Here is a 15,009-nt window from a genome sequence, read left to right on the forward strand (position 1 = left end):
GTATTTAATGTTCGGCTCCGCCCGAACTTAGACTTTCTTACTTGTTTAGTTTTACGTTTATCATTTTTTTCATCATGCATATCGTACATATTCCCCTTCACCTTTGCCCTTATACATATATATAAGTAATGTGTTTAAATTTACCTTGGTCTTCACTTAGTCACCTTTTCATTTCATTCTTGTATTGGTCTTTTTCTAAGTGTTATTCTTTAACCTTTTATTAGCAAATTTTTGTTAAATTAATACCATATGCATGCACACAAGAAGCACTTGTTTCAGCCCCAACCATTTCGGTTGCAACATTTCCGTTGCATCATTTCCGTTGCACCATTTCCATGTGCAATTACCGTTGAATTTGCCAATTTGCTCCCAACCAACCAACCGCCGCTAAAGAAGTTTCACTTCAAAAAATTGTAACAGGCCGATGTCTGTTCATTACAGATAATAAAGAAAAATTAATATGGGGGGTTTTTATTAGAGCAACAGAAGATAAATCAAGCACATTTAGAATGTTTGTCTGTCTGTATGTTTGTACGCGCATCACTCGAAAACTAATGCATGGAATTGAAGGCAATTTTCACCGATTTATTGCCTAGCTTAGAATACAGAAAGAAAAAAATTAGAGAGTTGCTACTTGTTTGCAGTTTAAGTAAATTGATAAGATAAAGTAAATATTGCAATATGGCTGCCAAAAGAGAGAGGTTTAAGAAGGCTTACAGTCGAAAATATTTTTGTGAAAAGTTGCCACCTATTTGAAATTTTTAAATTAATTTAATTGATAAGGGAAATTGCATATTGCAATATGGGTATCGAAATGAGGAGGTTGAGGAAAGTTTAGTGCCGCAAATATTTTTGAAAAATTTTAATCAGTTAAAGTGATAAGTTAAGGTAAATACATACAGTGCAGGATCTGTGTAATCGAGGTATAAGACTATAAATTAAATTTCCAGGATTAAATACCTTCGAAAATATATTAACTAACACCGTTATTCATAAAAAAATATATGTTTCATAAATCGTTTTTTTTTAATACAAAAAGGCACAGTGAAGCACGCCGGGTAGTTGCTAGTAAAAAATAAAATTATAAAATAAAATTAGAAATGAGAAAAGCTATTTAATAGCAATAAATTTTTTTTCACTTTCAGCACAGCAGACAAATGTGCGCCTGGCTAAAATGTAGTTCAGAATCTCGTTCAGTGGACACTAAAATGCTCTGCAAAGGTAAAATACGACATTGCTGTTGCCAAAAAAGTACCATCTACATTGTAATTGCGCGCGTAATCATATAAATTACTCAAGTACATTAAGGTAGAGGCAGGAAAGGACGAGCGCGAGCGTACAAGTTCCTGAAAAGCACATCACTCGAATGGTGGCGGTCTTTAGTATTTATATATTTTATATGCGCTTACATATATGTAAATACATACAAACATTGTAAAGTATAACAAATAGGCAAATAAAAATTAATGTGCACAAATGCGCGACAAATTTAAAAGGTATTTGGGCACGTTTCTATTGCTATTTATTTTCACGTACAGGAGAGGTGTGAATTATTCGCAAAAAATCTTTTAAATGCCACATTACTCCTGTACAAATGTTACATACATACAACTAACAAATTTTTTTTCATAGCTATGTCTGCATATCCTTTGCCTTTAAAACATTCCCTAAACTGGGCGAAAATGTACATAATTTGAGTTTTTACTTAAATAGGTAATTTATTTCTACTTAGTGTAAAAAAGTATCAAATACAAATAGGGTTTACGCCGACTTTGTTTTGAGCTTCTTTGCATTATGTTTGTATTATAAACCTTGAATTGGTCCATTTTTAAAACTTACGGTTATGACTATTACAGGCATATCAGGCGATCAGTTTAGCGTTTGTGAGAAAGTTTCAAACATATTTTTTTCTCAGTTTTACAGTTCAATACAAGCGCTGCCACCTTCTTTTTTGGTGTTTGGTGTCGTCATCTATTGTTTAAGTTAGGGCAGCGACTATCCCTATATTCGGATATCCGTTCGGATACACGTATATATGGACAAAATCCGGATATTCTGTTAATATCCATTCCGTTTTGTTATCCGGATATCCAGTTAATATGTAGTATATCTCTTCATTTGGTCATCCGAATATTCTAAAATGTATTTGAACAGATTTTTAAAATCGTTATCAAAATTACTAAAAATATTGAATTGCAAAATAAGTAATAATTGTTATTTCAGATTCCCAAGTCCGGATATCCGGTTATTATCTGTTCATTTTGTTATCCGGATATTCGGTTAGTATCCATTCATATCGTTAACCGGATATCAAGGTATTCGGATTTTTTAAACAGGTATTCAAATATTCGAATATGCGGATTATACGGATTTTAAAATTTCTGGATAGAACTCCCGGCCCATGTGTAAATATGTATAAGAATTTTTTGTTTTTCAAAAAGCCTTCATATGAGCTGCTCAAGAAAAAAGTTAGTCTACATTTAAAGTTAATACTATTTTATTTTAGATATATTGCTTTGAGCAAAACCACCCTGCAGAGAGAGAGAGAAAAGGACGACTTTCCAAGAGGAAGAAAAATTTGGCAAAAAGCATTGAGTTTGACCGGCTTGAGATGCTGGCGGATAGAAATGCCACTCGAAAGTCCTATTAGAAAATAAGGCAGAAATCAAATACATAGTTTCAAGACCAGGGCTAATTCTTGCAAAGGTAAAAATGGAAATATTGGTACATACGACCGTAGTTCATTTGACATATGGAGGGAACCCTTCTCAACGCTTTGGAAAGGCGACACAATTGGCACTTTTAGTGAAGAAGAACACATACCAATTTGTAGGACCCAGGCTCACGTGTCTCCATTCGATCAAGACAAAACGCTTGAAGCCGACGGTTTATCGGCTGAGCTGTTAAAAGCCTGTGTCCAAGATCTGGTAGGGCACATGTATGTATATAAATATATGCCCGAATATTGGAATCTCAGTGTAAGTACTTTGTACAAAAGAGGAAAATCCGGCTGATTGCACCACTTATCGTGGGATTTGGGACTCTTGTAAAACTAATATGGCTATGTAGATTAAATTTGAATACCACTTTCAGCTAGCTCCAAATTGGGTTGCATATAAGTAAATATCTATGCCTACCAAAACTATGATGTTGCTGATGACGGTTACAGCGTCCAGTTTAGAGAAGAAAGAAAAAGAGGTTGGACCAGCGGTTTGCGAAAAAAAACAAAGTTCCTTCTGACAACATATAAAGAGTGAATAGTGAAGAAATTTGTCTATCTAGGATTCAGCATAAACATAAAGAATAACTATTCCCAATAGGTGCTACTTTGGGTTCAACAGGAAATTGAAAACCAGTGCCTTTTCTCGGCGAACAAAACCTAACTACGCTCTGAGGCTGAATGTTGGTGTAATACCAGCAGTGATCCCGGACTCACACATTGTCGAATCTTTACTGATGGTTCCAAAACTGACTCCGGGTCAGGTTCTGGGGTCTTCATCGAAGTTAATGGTGATAAACTTCACTTTTCTATTGGGGAGTATACCTCGGTCTTCCAGGCTGAGGTAGTTGCATTCTTCAAGGCCATGGACTATGTTGTGGAAAATAGGTGAAGGGGAAGGAGTTTACGTGTCTCCAGTGACAGCCAAGCTGCACTTAAGGCATTGGCTAGGCCTCTAACCACTTCCAAAATAGTTTGAAAATGCAAGTCTCTTCTAAATTATGTTGGCAAACATAACGAGCTTGCTTTACGCTGGGTGCCAGGCCAGTCGGGAGTACCTTCTAATGAGATATCCGACCATTTGGCCAGAGTTGGCTCGGACCAGGCATTCCTCGGTTCCCAACCAGTTATAGCATTCCCACCTTCAGCTAACGAAGCTACCATCAGAAACTGGGTGAATATTTCACTCAGCAATGATTGGGGGGCATCGAGGGACTGCAGGTGGGAAAAACTCACGTTGCCTTCAATCTCAGCATGGCAGACTGCAGACAACTTGTTGGACTGCTGCATGGGTACTTCACGTGGCACAAACACTTGACTGTGATAGGCGTACATAACTACTCCATTTGCCCATTTTACCTTGAAGAGGATGAGACGGTGGAACACTTTTTGTTCTTCTACCCCGCCTCTGCAAGAATTGGGTATGCGACATTTGGGCGCGATGTGCTGAGAGACGAAAAACCTTTATGATTTGGGATGAACAAGAAGAAGGGTTTGTTTCTTATTCGAAAAAAGCATATATATTTTTTATGCCGGCTAGTATACTTAGGGACACGAATTTCGATACGATACGATACCATATCGATACTTTTGGCATTCGATACCGATATTTTCTACTCGATAGTTTTGAAACGATATTTTTTGGAATCGAGTACCAGAACCCTAGTATCGTATCGAATGTAATAAACTCACTGTTCAATATTATTGCATAGTCTTTTACTTTCCTACTAAATTTTGCAGCCCTGTAATGTTGTACTGAACATTTAATTGTTTTACCTTTTGCAACCCTGTAATGACAACTGAGAATTGTATTTTTTGTAATAAACTCTCTTGAACTCAGAATTTTTAAAGAAAAGACACGCGGTTTTTTCACTTAACCTTAATTTTATAACAACGCTCGTATTACTATTAATGTCTTCGCAACACTCGCATTACAAGGATAATGTTATTAACAATTCTTCCCGATATAAATTGTGCTTTTAAGAGCAGAAATGTGTAATATAGTTTGGATTGCATGTGGTGGAATTTGAACCCGCGACTTTGGTGTTTTAAGACAACACCTCAATCTCTACGTGTTGTTACACGATATGTTAGTGTTTGACCGAGATTCTCCTCCGATTTGTAAAGTGCGCCTTAAGTTCTGAACACATTAAAAACGACGAGCTACGGGCCACAGCTTCCAATTTGTTATCTTCATTGTCTAAACGCTTTGTCGATGGCGACATGATTTTTTTGAATGCGTCGGCGACATCATGAATTTGTACGAGTTTAACATAAAAAAAGAGGAAGAACCCAATCTGTCACTGGAAAAATAGAAATAGATCTAATCTGGCCACAACCACAGTCGTCGCGTTGCCCGGCCGGCGCCAAAATAATTATCTACATAAGAGTACGTGTTAAAATAATTTGACAGCTATGGTCCATAGCTCGTCGGTATCATTGTGTTCGGGCTATTAATGTTGTGGCACAAAAAGGGTCCCTACAGTTTTATGTCGACTTTGAACGGCGATTTTGTTTTTATGGGAAGCTGTTTTTCATTTTCAAGTTTTGAGCACTTCTAATCATTACACCACAGCGGCCTATATACGAGACCTATATTCATATACATTTTTTGGAATTTGGTATCGATATTTGGAATATCGAGTCTTTTTATTCCGATATTAATGGGTACCCGATATTTTTAAAGCGATACTTTAAATGAGTACCATATCGATACTTTCTGTTCGATATCGTTTCCCTAAGTATACTTTCAGTTAAAAAACTTAAAATCAAACAGAGAAGTGAAGATACAATTACATTCCTCTTATAATATAGAATGTAATTTCCTTAGGATTTTAAAAATTTTGGTTCTTATGTAGGTACCTCGGGTTTGGTTTAGTACCGATCATTAGATCATGAAGAAACTAACGGTACTCCTTAAATTTTTATATGCGCATTGAATTCGGTTGTTTTTTTGTCTAAGAATTACTTGTTTTATTAAAAACTGAAAGCCAAAATATGCCAAAAATTTCTTAGTAGAAAATAACCAATACTTTTTGCATTTTATTTTTAAGCAATTTCTAAAAAACTTAGTGAATAACTCAGTGAGAGGGGAGAACAGTATGTTTGCATGTATGTATTTATGTAAAAAAAAGTATTTATTGGTTCAAAAATGGTGGGTAGGCACTGTGGCCAATGGCAAAGTTCGTTTGCCACCTCTGCATGGTTGTAAGTCATGCAGAGTCCGCAAAATGCTCGGGAAGCAGTGTCCGGAGGATGCATCCGACTATGCAGAGCATACTTTGAACTGCCATCAAATTAAAACTTAAGAAAGTTTTATTACATGGCAGTTGAGAAGTGCATGTACATAAATTTCATTACAGGCTAACCTAATATTCACGCACGCCGCCAATTTATTGTCAAAAATTTCTCATGCACATGCAACTTGTATGAGATCAACCGAAATTGAAAGGCGTGCGTATGAAGCTAACTCAATTTCCAATTTTTGTTCTGCGTGACATTTTGATTTGACGTTTCGCTCAATGAAATCAAATGCAAACGCATGCAAGTCAATTTCGGGTGACGAAAAAACAAATTCGACGGCATTGGTACCAAAACGCAAGCCGCGAATATTAGGTTAACCTGTTAATTTAATGAAGGAAATTTTTGCACATGCAGCAGTACATAGCATGCATTTAGGCGCCTGGTGTTAGCAGTCGCGTCTAAACACTTAGCGATTTATAATTTTTCCGATTTTTACTGATGTTTAGGGATTTTATCAAGATTTTCGTGTGATTTTCTCATAGTTTTGTTTTAGGATTTTTCAGAAGTTCTTGCAAATTTTACAAAATTGTTCAAATTTTTTTGGAGAAATTCATGTTCCACGATTGCTTTGTATTAGCGCCTAAAATGTTCATTTGTATGTACATAGTCCTAGAAGTTAAGAAATTCTTGAATAAAAGTCTATATTTTGATGACAGTTCCGAAAAATAAATCATGGATGTATACATGGTGGAAAGGTGTCTATACCCGCTTATTTGCTTTTCTTATGATAACAGCCGTCTGAGGCTTGCCACTGTCTGCTAATTTAAACTTTTTTCTAATTTTCGACAAATTTTAAAGTCATCAACGGCAGCTGAAAAAAATGATAAAAAAGTTATGCCTCTAATTATTGTCACCATAAGCACCAAATTTCAGAGGCATACGCAACCTAGGTCAAAATTTAATGCACAACATAAGTGAAGTAAAAGTGGGACATAATGACATGCAAGGACGATGAAAGAAAACATATGAAAAGAGCCAAGTGAGTCAGTCAAGTTTGAAGGTACAAACGATAACAAGAACCGGAAGCAACGAAGGCGCACAAGGCAGTCTTTGAGAAGGCAACGCCGGAAGGGACGTTCAATTTTTTTATATGGAAAAACTTTTGCGCCGCCAAAGTGTAAAAGTTTTATGTGGCACATTACAAAGTGAATACAAATCATATGCTGCTGTTGTTGCCACCGTTGGTGCTGCAAATGCGTCGAATGACGAACTTATAAGGTAGAGATGCACGAACGCGTGTAGGCAAGAAAAGGGCTGGTTGTGAACTCGGGTAGGCTGAGTGACTACTTGGCGTTGTTTTGTAAACGTGTTGTTAATACGGAATAAATAAAAAATTCATTTTGAAACGGTAAAGAAAAATAAGGGAAAACAGAATACAATATATATGTAGTTTTTTTACATTACGTTATTGTGCTGAAAAAAACAATGGTACGTGGTAATAAACAGTGACAACATGAAAAAGGTGCAGGAAGCACCAGCCAGGGAGCCATCTGCTTGAATGCTTTTCAGCGCGGCTACTGCTCGTCTTGAATTCATTGACTCCCTGGCTGCTATATATATGTATATACAAGTACATACATACATATGTAAGTATGTTTGTGGTATGGTACGCAATTTTCTTTCTATCGAATGCAGAAGGTTGCGTATACGTGATGGCATTAAACAATTTGCACCGATGCGGCTGATGTATTACACGTATGTACTTGTGTTGTTAGTCAACAAGGTACTAACTTGAAGTCATGCAGACAGCCAGGCGAGGAGTAATGCTGCACAACTCAACGAATCGAAAATGAGTTGTAAACTTAGTATGAGAGTTGTTGTTGTGTTGCAGTTTTGCCGCTAGGTAGTTTGATAAACAAACAAAAAGTACTTAGCTATTTATTTGGTTTTAAAAAGACATTAGCAAAATTTTATAATTTATGAGGGTCGTCAATTGTATGCACGTTATATATTTTCCGGAATTTTTTTTGGGAGTGACCTAATTTAATTAAAATAGAAAGAAAAATAATATCTGAATACCTCAGCTAGTGCAAAGTCTGAGACTTTGAATAAATGCCTGAATGAAAAGTGAAAATTTACCTTTAACGAAAGTGGATTTTTAAAATTTATGAGCTGAAATTAATGCGTGACAGATGATTCTCTATTCATTTTTTTTTATCATAAATTTTTTTATTTTGTTGCACAACTAATGTTTTTCTAACAGACTAAAATGAATGCTCTCTTGCTTAACCAGTAAAATAATTTTAATATAAAATCTAAAGGTTTGATGCTTGGTCGGAAAGTTCAAAGAAATCTGATACAAATTCGAATCTGTACAGACGACCCAAAAGTATGTAGTTGTCACAATAGCATTTCTTTCTTACCGCAACAACTTTTACTAACGAAATCTGCAAACCTCGACAATACCGAAGCGTTTTTCAGGGTGAGTTGAATGCAACAAAGTTGGTTGCAAATTTAGAAAGCATGGTGAAGGCGCCTAAAATATATTCGGCAGCGCCACATCATTCTACACTAGGACCCGAGGGGTGATACTGTGCTTACGAAAGAGCCTAGATAAAGTCGACTACGGCACATGGCAACACAGTGCAAGCATTAGGTTGAAAATTCTGGAAATATAGGATACTAGATCGCCCTCACGCTTCGCTGAGTGTAAGAAATTTCAACGTGCTTCACTGAGTAAAATTTATATCAAGAAAACTCAATTAAAAAACAGGAGGTTTAAAATTTGTTTAACCGTCTTCAAAATATTTTCAAACTAAAACTTCCTTTGTCATACTTTTTCAATTAACGTATCTTCTGAACAGAATCCGAGATTTTGAACAGTTGGAAACCTCTTACATGTAGTATTGAAATGAAACCCTTGAAAACCCATTTCGATTGATACCCATATTATAATAAATCATTTAGAATATTCAATAGTTTGAATTTAACCTTTCAAAAATATGGAAACCTATGTGATACATATTCAAAACCATTTAGATTCATACCAATCTTCTTTACTAATATATATTTTGAAAGCCTTTTTTTATGTGTTCGCAAAGCTCGAAAACGGCCGAACCGATTTCTTTGAAATTTCAGGCACCTGCCCCAGATGCCCCAAGGATGGTTATAGGCTAAAGAAAATTTCGACGTATAAAAGGAGCGTGGCACCTCCCATATAAACCGATTGCATATCTCTGGATGTGTTCATGGTAAAATAGTGGAACTTGGTCCGGCGATATATGAAATCAATCTTTTACTCATGGAGGAAAATTGGCTATTTGGAAACCGTACAAACACATACATATAATTCTTTATATGCATGTTTGTAAGTGAAATCCTCCTAAATGCCCGGAACGATTTTAACAAAGTTTTTTGTGTGCTTTTGAGTGGCTCGCTGGATAGTGTAATTTCACAATTTCACTTGCCAGTTGGCGCTGGAGTTAAGTTATTACTAAAAATCTTATTTATGATCCACTTTGGCTAATATTCAAAATATGTATTGGTAACGGTAAAGGCTATACCACTGCCAAAAAGGGCTGCCAGGTGGCGCTGAAGTCATCACGAATAATCACCAAGTTAGAAAAAGTGCCGTGAATATCAGATTAAATCGATCTGCTGCACCACTGAGTATATCGAACTCTTTTGTGTTATGATTGGCCCAATGGATGTGATTTGCCAGTATTATTATGCGTTGAAGCTTCATTCGGAGACACCAGGGTTGAGTTGAATTTAATTTTTAAAAAGGTGGCAACCCTGTGAAGGACTTAAATTTTATTCAAAACTTTCAAATTAAAGCTTTCTAACAATATTTCGTTAGGCAACCATATTTTAATTCTTCAGATAGCTTGCGTATAATTAATTTAAACTTGACTTTTCAAACAGGTGGCAACCCTTTTCAAAATTTATTCGAACTACAGCTTTTTTAAGCCTCGTGACACCCATTTTTTAATATAATTTTGAAATAAATAACTCCCTTAATTGAAGGTGAATTTGATTTTTTTAAAGGGTGGCAGCCCTCATCCATGAGTAAATAATGATTCTATATATCTCCATACAAAGTTCCAGTAATCTATCAAAAATATTTCCTGAGTAATGCAGTATGAAAAATTCCGTTTGTATAGGGGGTGCCACGCCCCCTTGTCTAGTCGAGATTAAATCTATCCTATATTTTAAGTTGGGCTAAATGACAGCAGTGTGCAAACTTTTATGATGATCGGTTGAGTAGTTAAAGCGTGAAAGCGTAGCAAACAAACAAACTCACTTTCGGATTTATAATATTAGTAAGGATATCGAGCTCGCTAAAGCCTTTGCCGATGAGCGATTAATACAGTGCACACACCGAGCATACGGCTTCTCATGGAAACATGAACGCAACACACAACTATTGGCGATGTGAATGCAAGTTTTTGAGTCCTACATACATAAAAATTTCAATTGGAGACTTAACACTGTTAATGTCACTCCCTCCTCTCGCCAGAAAAATAAATGCAGCAGCATTCTTCTTGCACTTATTTCAATCAATGGAGTTCCGAAAACAAGTATAATAAAAAATAAATCACTTATTTCAACAATTTTAGCCTTAGAACGTTTAATTAGGCGAAAAAGTACCGAAATTAATAATTTTTGTATCGTGACTCGAAAAAATCACAATTGCCCATGACAAAATTGTTGAATTGAAAGTTTTTTTTTTAATTCCTGCTCAGACAAGCTTTTCTAAAATTCGTTCCAAATATTATTCAAAGCGGTAAAAAATTTACTCTTCCTGGCATTTTTGAACAAAATCAGTCGAAAATTTCCCACTATTTTATAATAAATAATTTACATAAGTCACTGCCGTCGCAAAGCAAGACGGGCATTAATTTAATATAAAAATAATTTGTTGGTGTTGGTTGATATTTCCGACAGGGGCAGGGATTGATGTACTTTTTGTATAGAATTTCCGGCATCCCATTGTGCAGTCTTCAGTATAATGTTTCGTAATTTTCGAGATTGCAAAATGGCAGTGAAGATGGCACAGCGCCAAAAACCAGCTTATCTCCAAACCATACTTAACAAGCGATGAGGGTAATTCCTTAAAAACTACTTCATACAAATAATGGGGCCTATTCTTGTTTTCGTACGAATCGAAAATCATGAAATTTTCCTATCATTTTCTATACAACAATTTGTAATTTTCGATTCGTAGGAAAACAAGAATATGCCTCAATGTTTGAGAAGCCAGACAACATTGGTTAGGTATTTTTGGTAGGCATAAAATCAACGACAAAAGGAGTACACTAAGATCCTAAAGAAATATATTGTGTGCTTTAAACTCTTTCTTAATTAAATAGTTTCACGAAAACAATTTAAGTGAAAAATTATATTCATCGATGATTTAATATGAAAACTGACGGAAGAAAAAAATTATGTTTCACTTAAATTGCCAGTGGATCCTGTAGTTGAGTTTTTTTTTGGTGAAAACACACACATTTTAAAAATTAAAGTATACGAAATAATTTAAAAAAAAAATCTCAAACTTAACATTTTTTAATCTTCCTCACTTCCTCTGAAGTATTTACATTTTAAATTACTATCTTTTAAAAAAAATATATAGACCACCTACAGAAAGCCACCTGCACAAGCGATGTCGCCGCTTCTACTAAAACGCTTACTAATAAAAGTTTGCATTGAACTGCCGTCAACCAAATTCCTTACAAAAATATGCATGTAATTGACATGAGAGAGAGCATAAGAAGAAGGCGAATGAAAAATGATAGAGCACGAATGAAATATTATAAATAAATAAATTCTTAAAAGAGCCAGAATAGCCAGAAGAGAATACGAAAACTGGAGCGACAGTGGCAATACGTAACAGAAATTTTGCATGAGCCACCCACTTTGATTCGCTAGCATCTCACATTTCCGTACCACTACTACCACATTTTTTTGTTATTTTATGACGAGTTTTCGCCGGTATAGCAAAACACAGAATAGTCGGTAAATATGCGTCACAAAATGGAAGAAGATTTATGTACCACAAGTAATGACGTAATAAATGTGGGTGGGGTGGCTTGCATGGATGAATCGAACATTCGAGAGCAAACTGTTGTCTACGCAACAGGTGGGGTTGGTACTGTTAACTCTCAGTTGCTCAAATATTTACGCTGTGCAGCAAATGAGTTTACAGTCAAAGAGTGCGATTGCGCATGCGTTTACGGGGAATCGGGCTGAATGAGCGCAAGGAAAATGTGGCTGTTAACAAACACGTAGGTAATTTGCTTCTTCATTTGTTTTACTTTGATTGCTATTCCTAGCAACAATTAACAATTTTCTTAATTTTAGTTAAAAAAATTTAGAAGTGTGCATATGATTTTTAACTTAAGTTGGCGTAATTTGAATATTAACTGTATAATATCAACCTTTTGTAAAGTTATTACATATAATTCAATGGACAAACAAATATGGAATCCGACCACCATTTTTATAACACTGTAGGGACGCTAAAATGACACAAAAAACCCCGAGACACATAAACATAATTTTTAGGCGTAAATTATGGATCTGTGTACCGTTTTTCAAAATCAGGTAATTTTCCCCAAGATATGTATTTTCACTTTATCTTTGCAGTGCGAATGGAGAAAAATTAAAACTTTAACATGGAAAATGTTACTCATACGCCATGTGGGATGAGTAAGTAAGAGTAGGCACAACTACGATATGGCGTATGAGTAACATTATTTACTGCTTCTATTTCATAAAAAAAGTTATTGCATATTTTAATTTGACCATTCAAAAGTAGTTTATTTATCCATCGCTTTTCATCGCTAGTAGCTTGAATTTTTGGCAAAAGAACAGGCTTTAATACAAATTACAAAAAATGTATTATTTTTTTTTTTTAATTTCTTCCTTGTTTAAGTTTGATTTTTTGTGTCATTTCAAAACTTGAGACTTTCCCTACAGTGTGATTTATCAGTAATAAAATTGGAGTGTAAGGCACGGTGCACATTAGAGCGATACGATATGAAAGCGACATCGACATGCTGATTTCGTGGGAATTTGTAGGAAGAGATGGAAACTGTGCCCACTTGCACGATACGCAAGCGATATTTGGTTCTTATCACAACTTTACGAAACTCACATATTGACAAGATTTTACCATTTGTCTTATTATTTTTTAATGTTATTTATTTGTTTATAAAAATATAGCAAAAAACCATATATGTAAATCCCAGTTTCAATCATTGTGTAACCTTCGAAAAAAATCTACAAACTTTCGTAAAAATTTCGAACTTTTTAATTCGATTTTCTAGAAATATTTTGGGTATGCCCATTGAACTCTAATACAATAAAAAGCAAGTTTAAAGTAACTGGAACTTACCGCTGATTTTTGAAAATTCTTTTTGTTGACGATGTCAGTCATTTCCTTCCATACGAAGCACTTTCGTCGATTTTTTTTTATATGTAGAAAATGAGCAACACCTTCCACGAAAAAAATCCAAAAAATCAGCGGTAGGTCCAAGCTACTTATAACTTGCATTTCATTATACTAAAATAGAATAAGCTGCAAAACTGCATACTCAAAATATTTCTCAATCATCCAACTTTTTTTTACGAAAGTTTGTCGATTTCTTTTTCATTTTCGTGTTAAAATAGTAATACAAATTTTTGGTTTGTATCTAGAAATTATGAAAAAGCATCTGTGAAATGCGGAACATAAGCATATTCAAACGAAAAAATCGGTATTCAAAATTTTGTTTGATGAAAATAAAAGTGTGGTTAATATTACCAAATCATTGTTGAAATTATCAAGAAAGGCATTGTTAATAATAAACAAAAATTACTTTGATTCTTCTCCAAGTTTGAATTTGGCAATGTTAACCAATTTTTGATTGATTTTTGTTCTCAGTGTAGAAACTAATGGCTTGGTGATATTCTCTTAACTCGTTTCCTCGACTATAGGACTCCCAGTACCCGCACGTGAGTTCTCTTTCTGGCAACGCATTACATGATTCATGGGGGTATTCAATGTTCAACTTGTTTCAAGTTGAAAGCGCTATAACGAAAATTTTATTTTGTTTACGTTGCATGAGCCTTGGCCTTGCGCGTCGTATTCGGTTGTTCTCAAACGACATCCGTCGTCGCGTTCGCAGTGGTAAGAATTTAATCTCTGGCTTCTGCTTTTCGCATTTCGGTGCTGAAAATCACTGATGATATTCGGTGTTTTCTATCCGGTACCTGTCATTAGATGTCTCCTTCGGTGTGGTTTGTACACGGTGTCCTGTGCGTATTTTTAACATAACTACTCCGCATGTAAGTTCCTTTAACATCAGTTTAATTTCCTACCTCATTCCTAGTTGCCTCGTGGATTTAAAAACTGAACTGTCAAACTGTTGTAGGCCAAACTACGATCATCATGCAGACATTTGAAATCGGTAGAGGTTTTTACCACTGCCTAAGCAGATGATCATGGGGATGAGCATCTCGGTGATTTGAAATTATATGGCCACAACAGTACAGTTAACGATATAATATGTTTCTAGCTTACAGTAATTTCTTTCAGATCCTTTCAGCACATTTTTACTAAGTTTAACCCATTCAACTTAACCTCACTTACCTCCGTATCTACATACATCTTTTCAGGCAAAACCACTAATATTAAGATGTTTAATATTGAATTTATTTTACTTTATTGTACAATTTTATTTTTTATTATAACTTCTCATTTACATACTTATTCACTTACTTAGATACTTATTTAGCGGCACATATGCTTATTAACAATAAGCATTAAATTATATAATTACTATAATTTTTAACATCACTATTATTTTTATCATCAGCACTAACATTAAGTAGTATTAGTTTAACTAAAAACAAAAACAAAAAAGAAAACAAAATATTTTTTTTTTTATATTCCTTGTGAACGCATTTTTGTACTTAAAATCAATAAACAGTTGGAATGCACGTACAGCAATATCTCTATATTTGTGTTGCAAGGGCACTCATACTTGTTTTTCTATCTAAAA

Source organism: Rhagoletis pomonella, unplaced genomic scaffold (genome assembly GCF_013731165.1).
Source record: "Rhagoletis pomonella isolate Grant_MI unplaced genomic scaffold, Rhpom_1.0 Rhpom_scaffold_00005, whole genome shotgun sequence".
In the NCBI taxonomy this organism is placed as follows: domain Eukaryota; kingdom Metazoa; phylum Arthropoda; class Insecta; order Diptera; family Tephritidae; genus Rhagoletis; species Rhagoletis pomonella.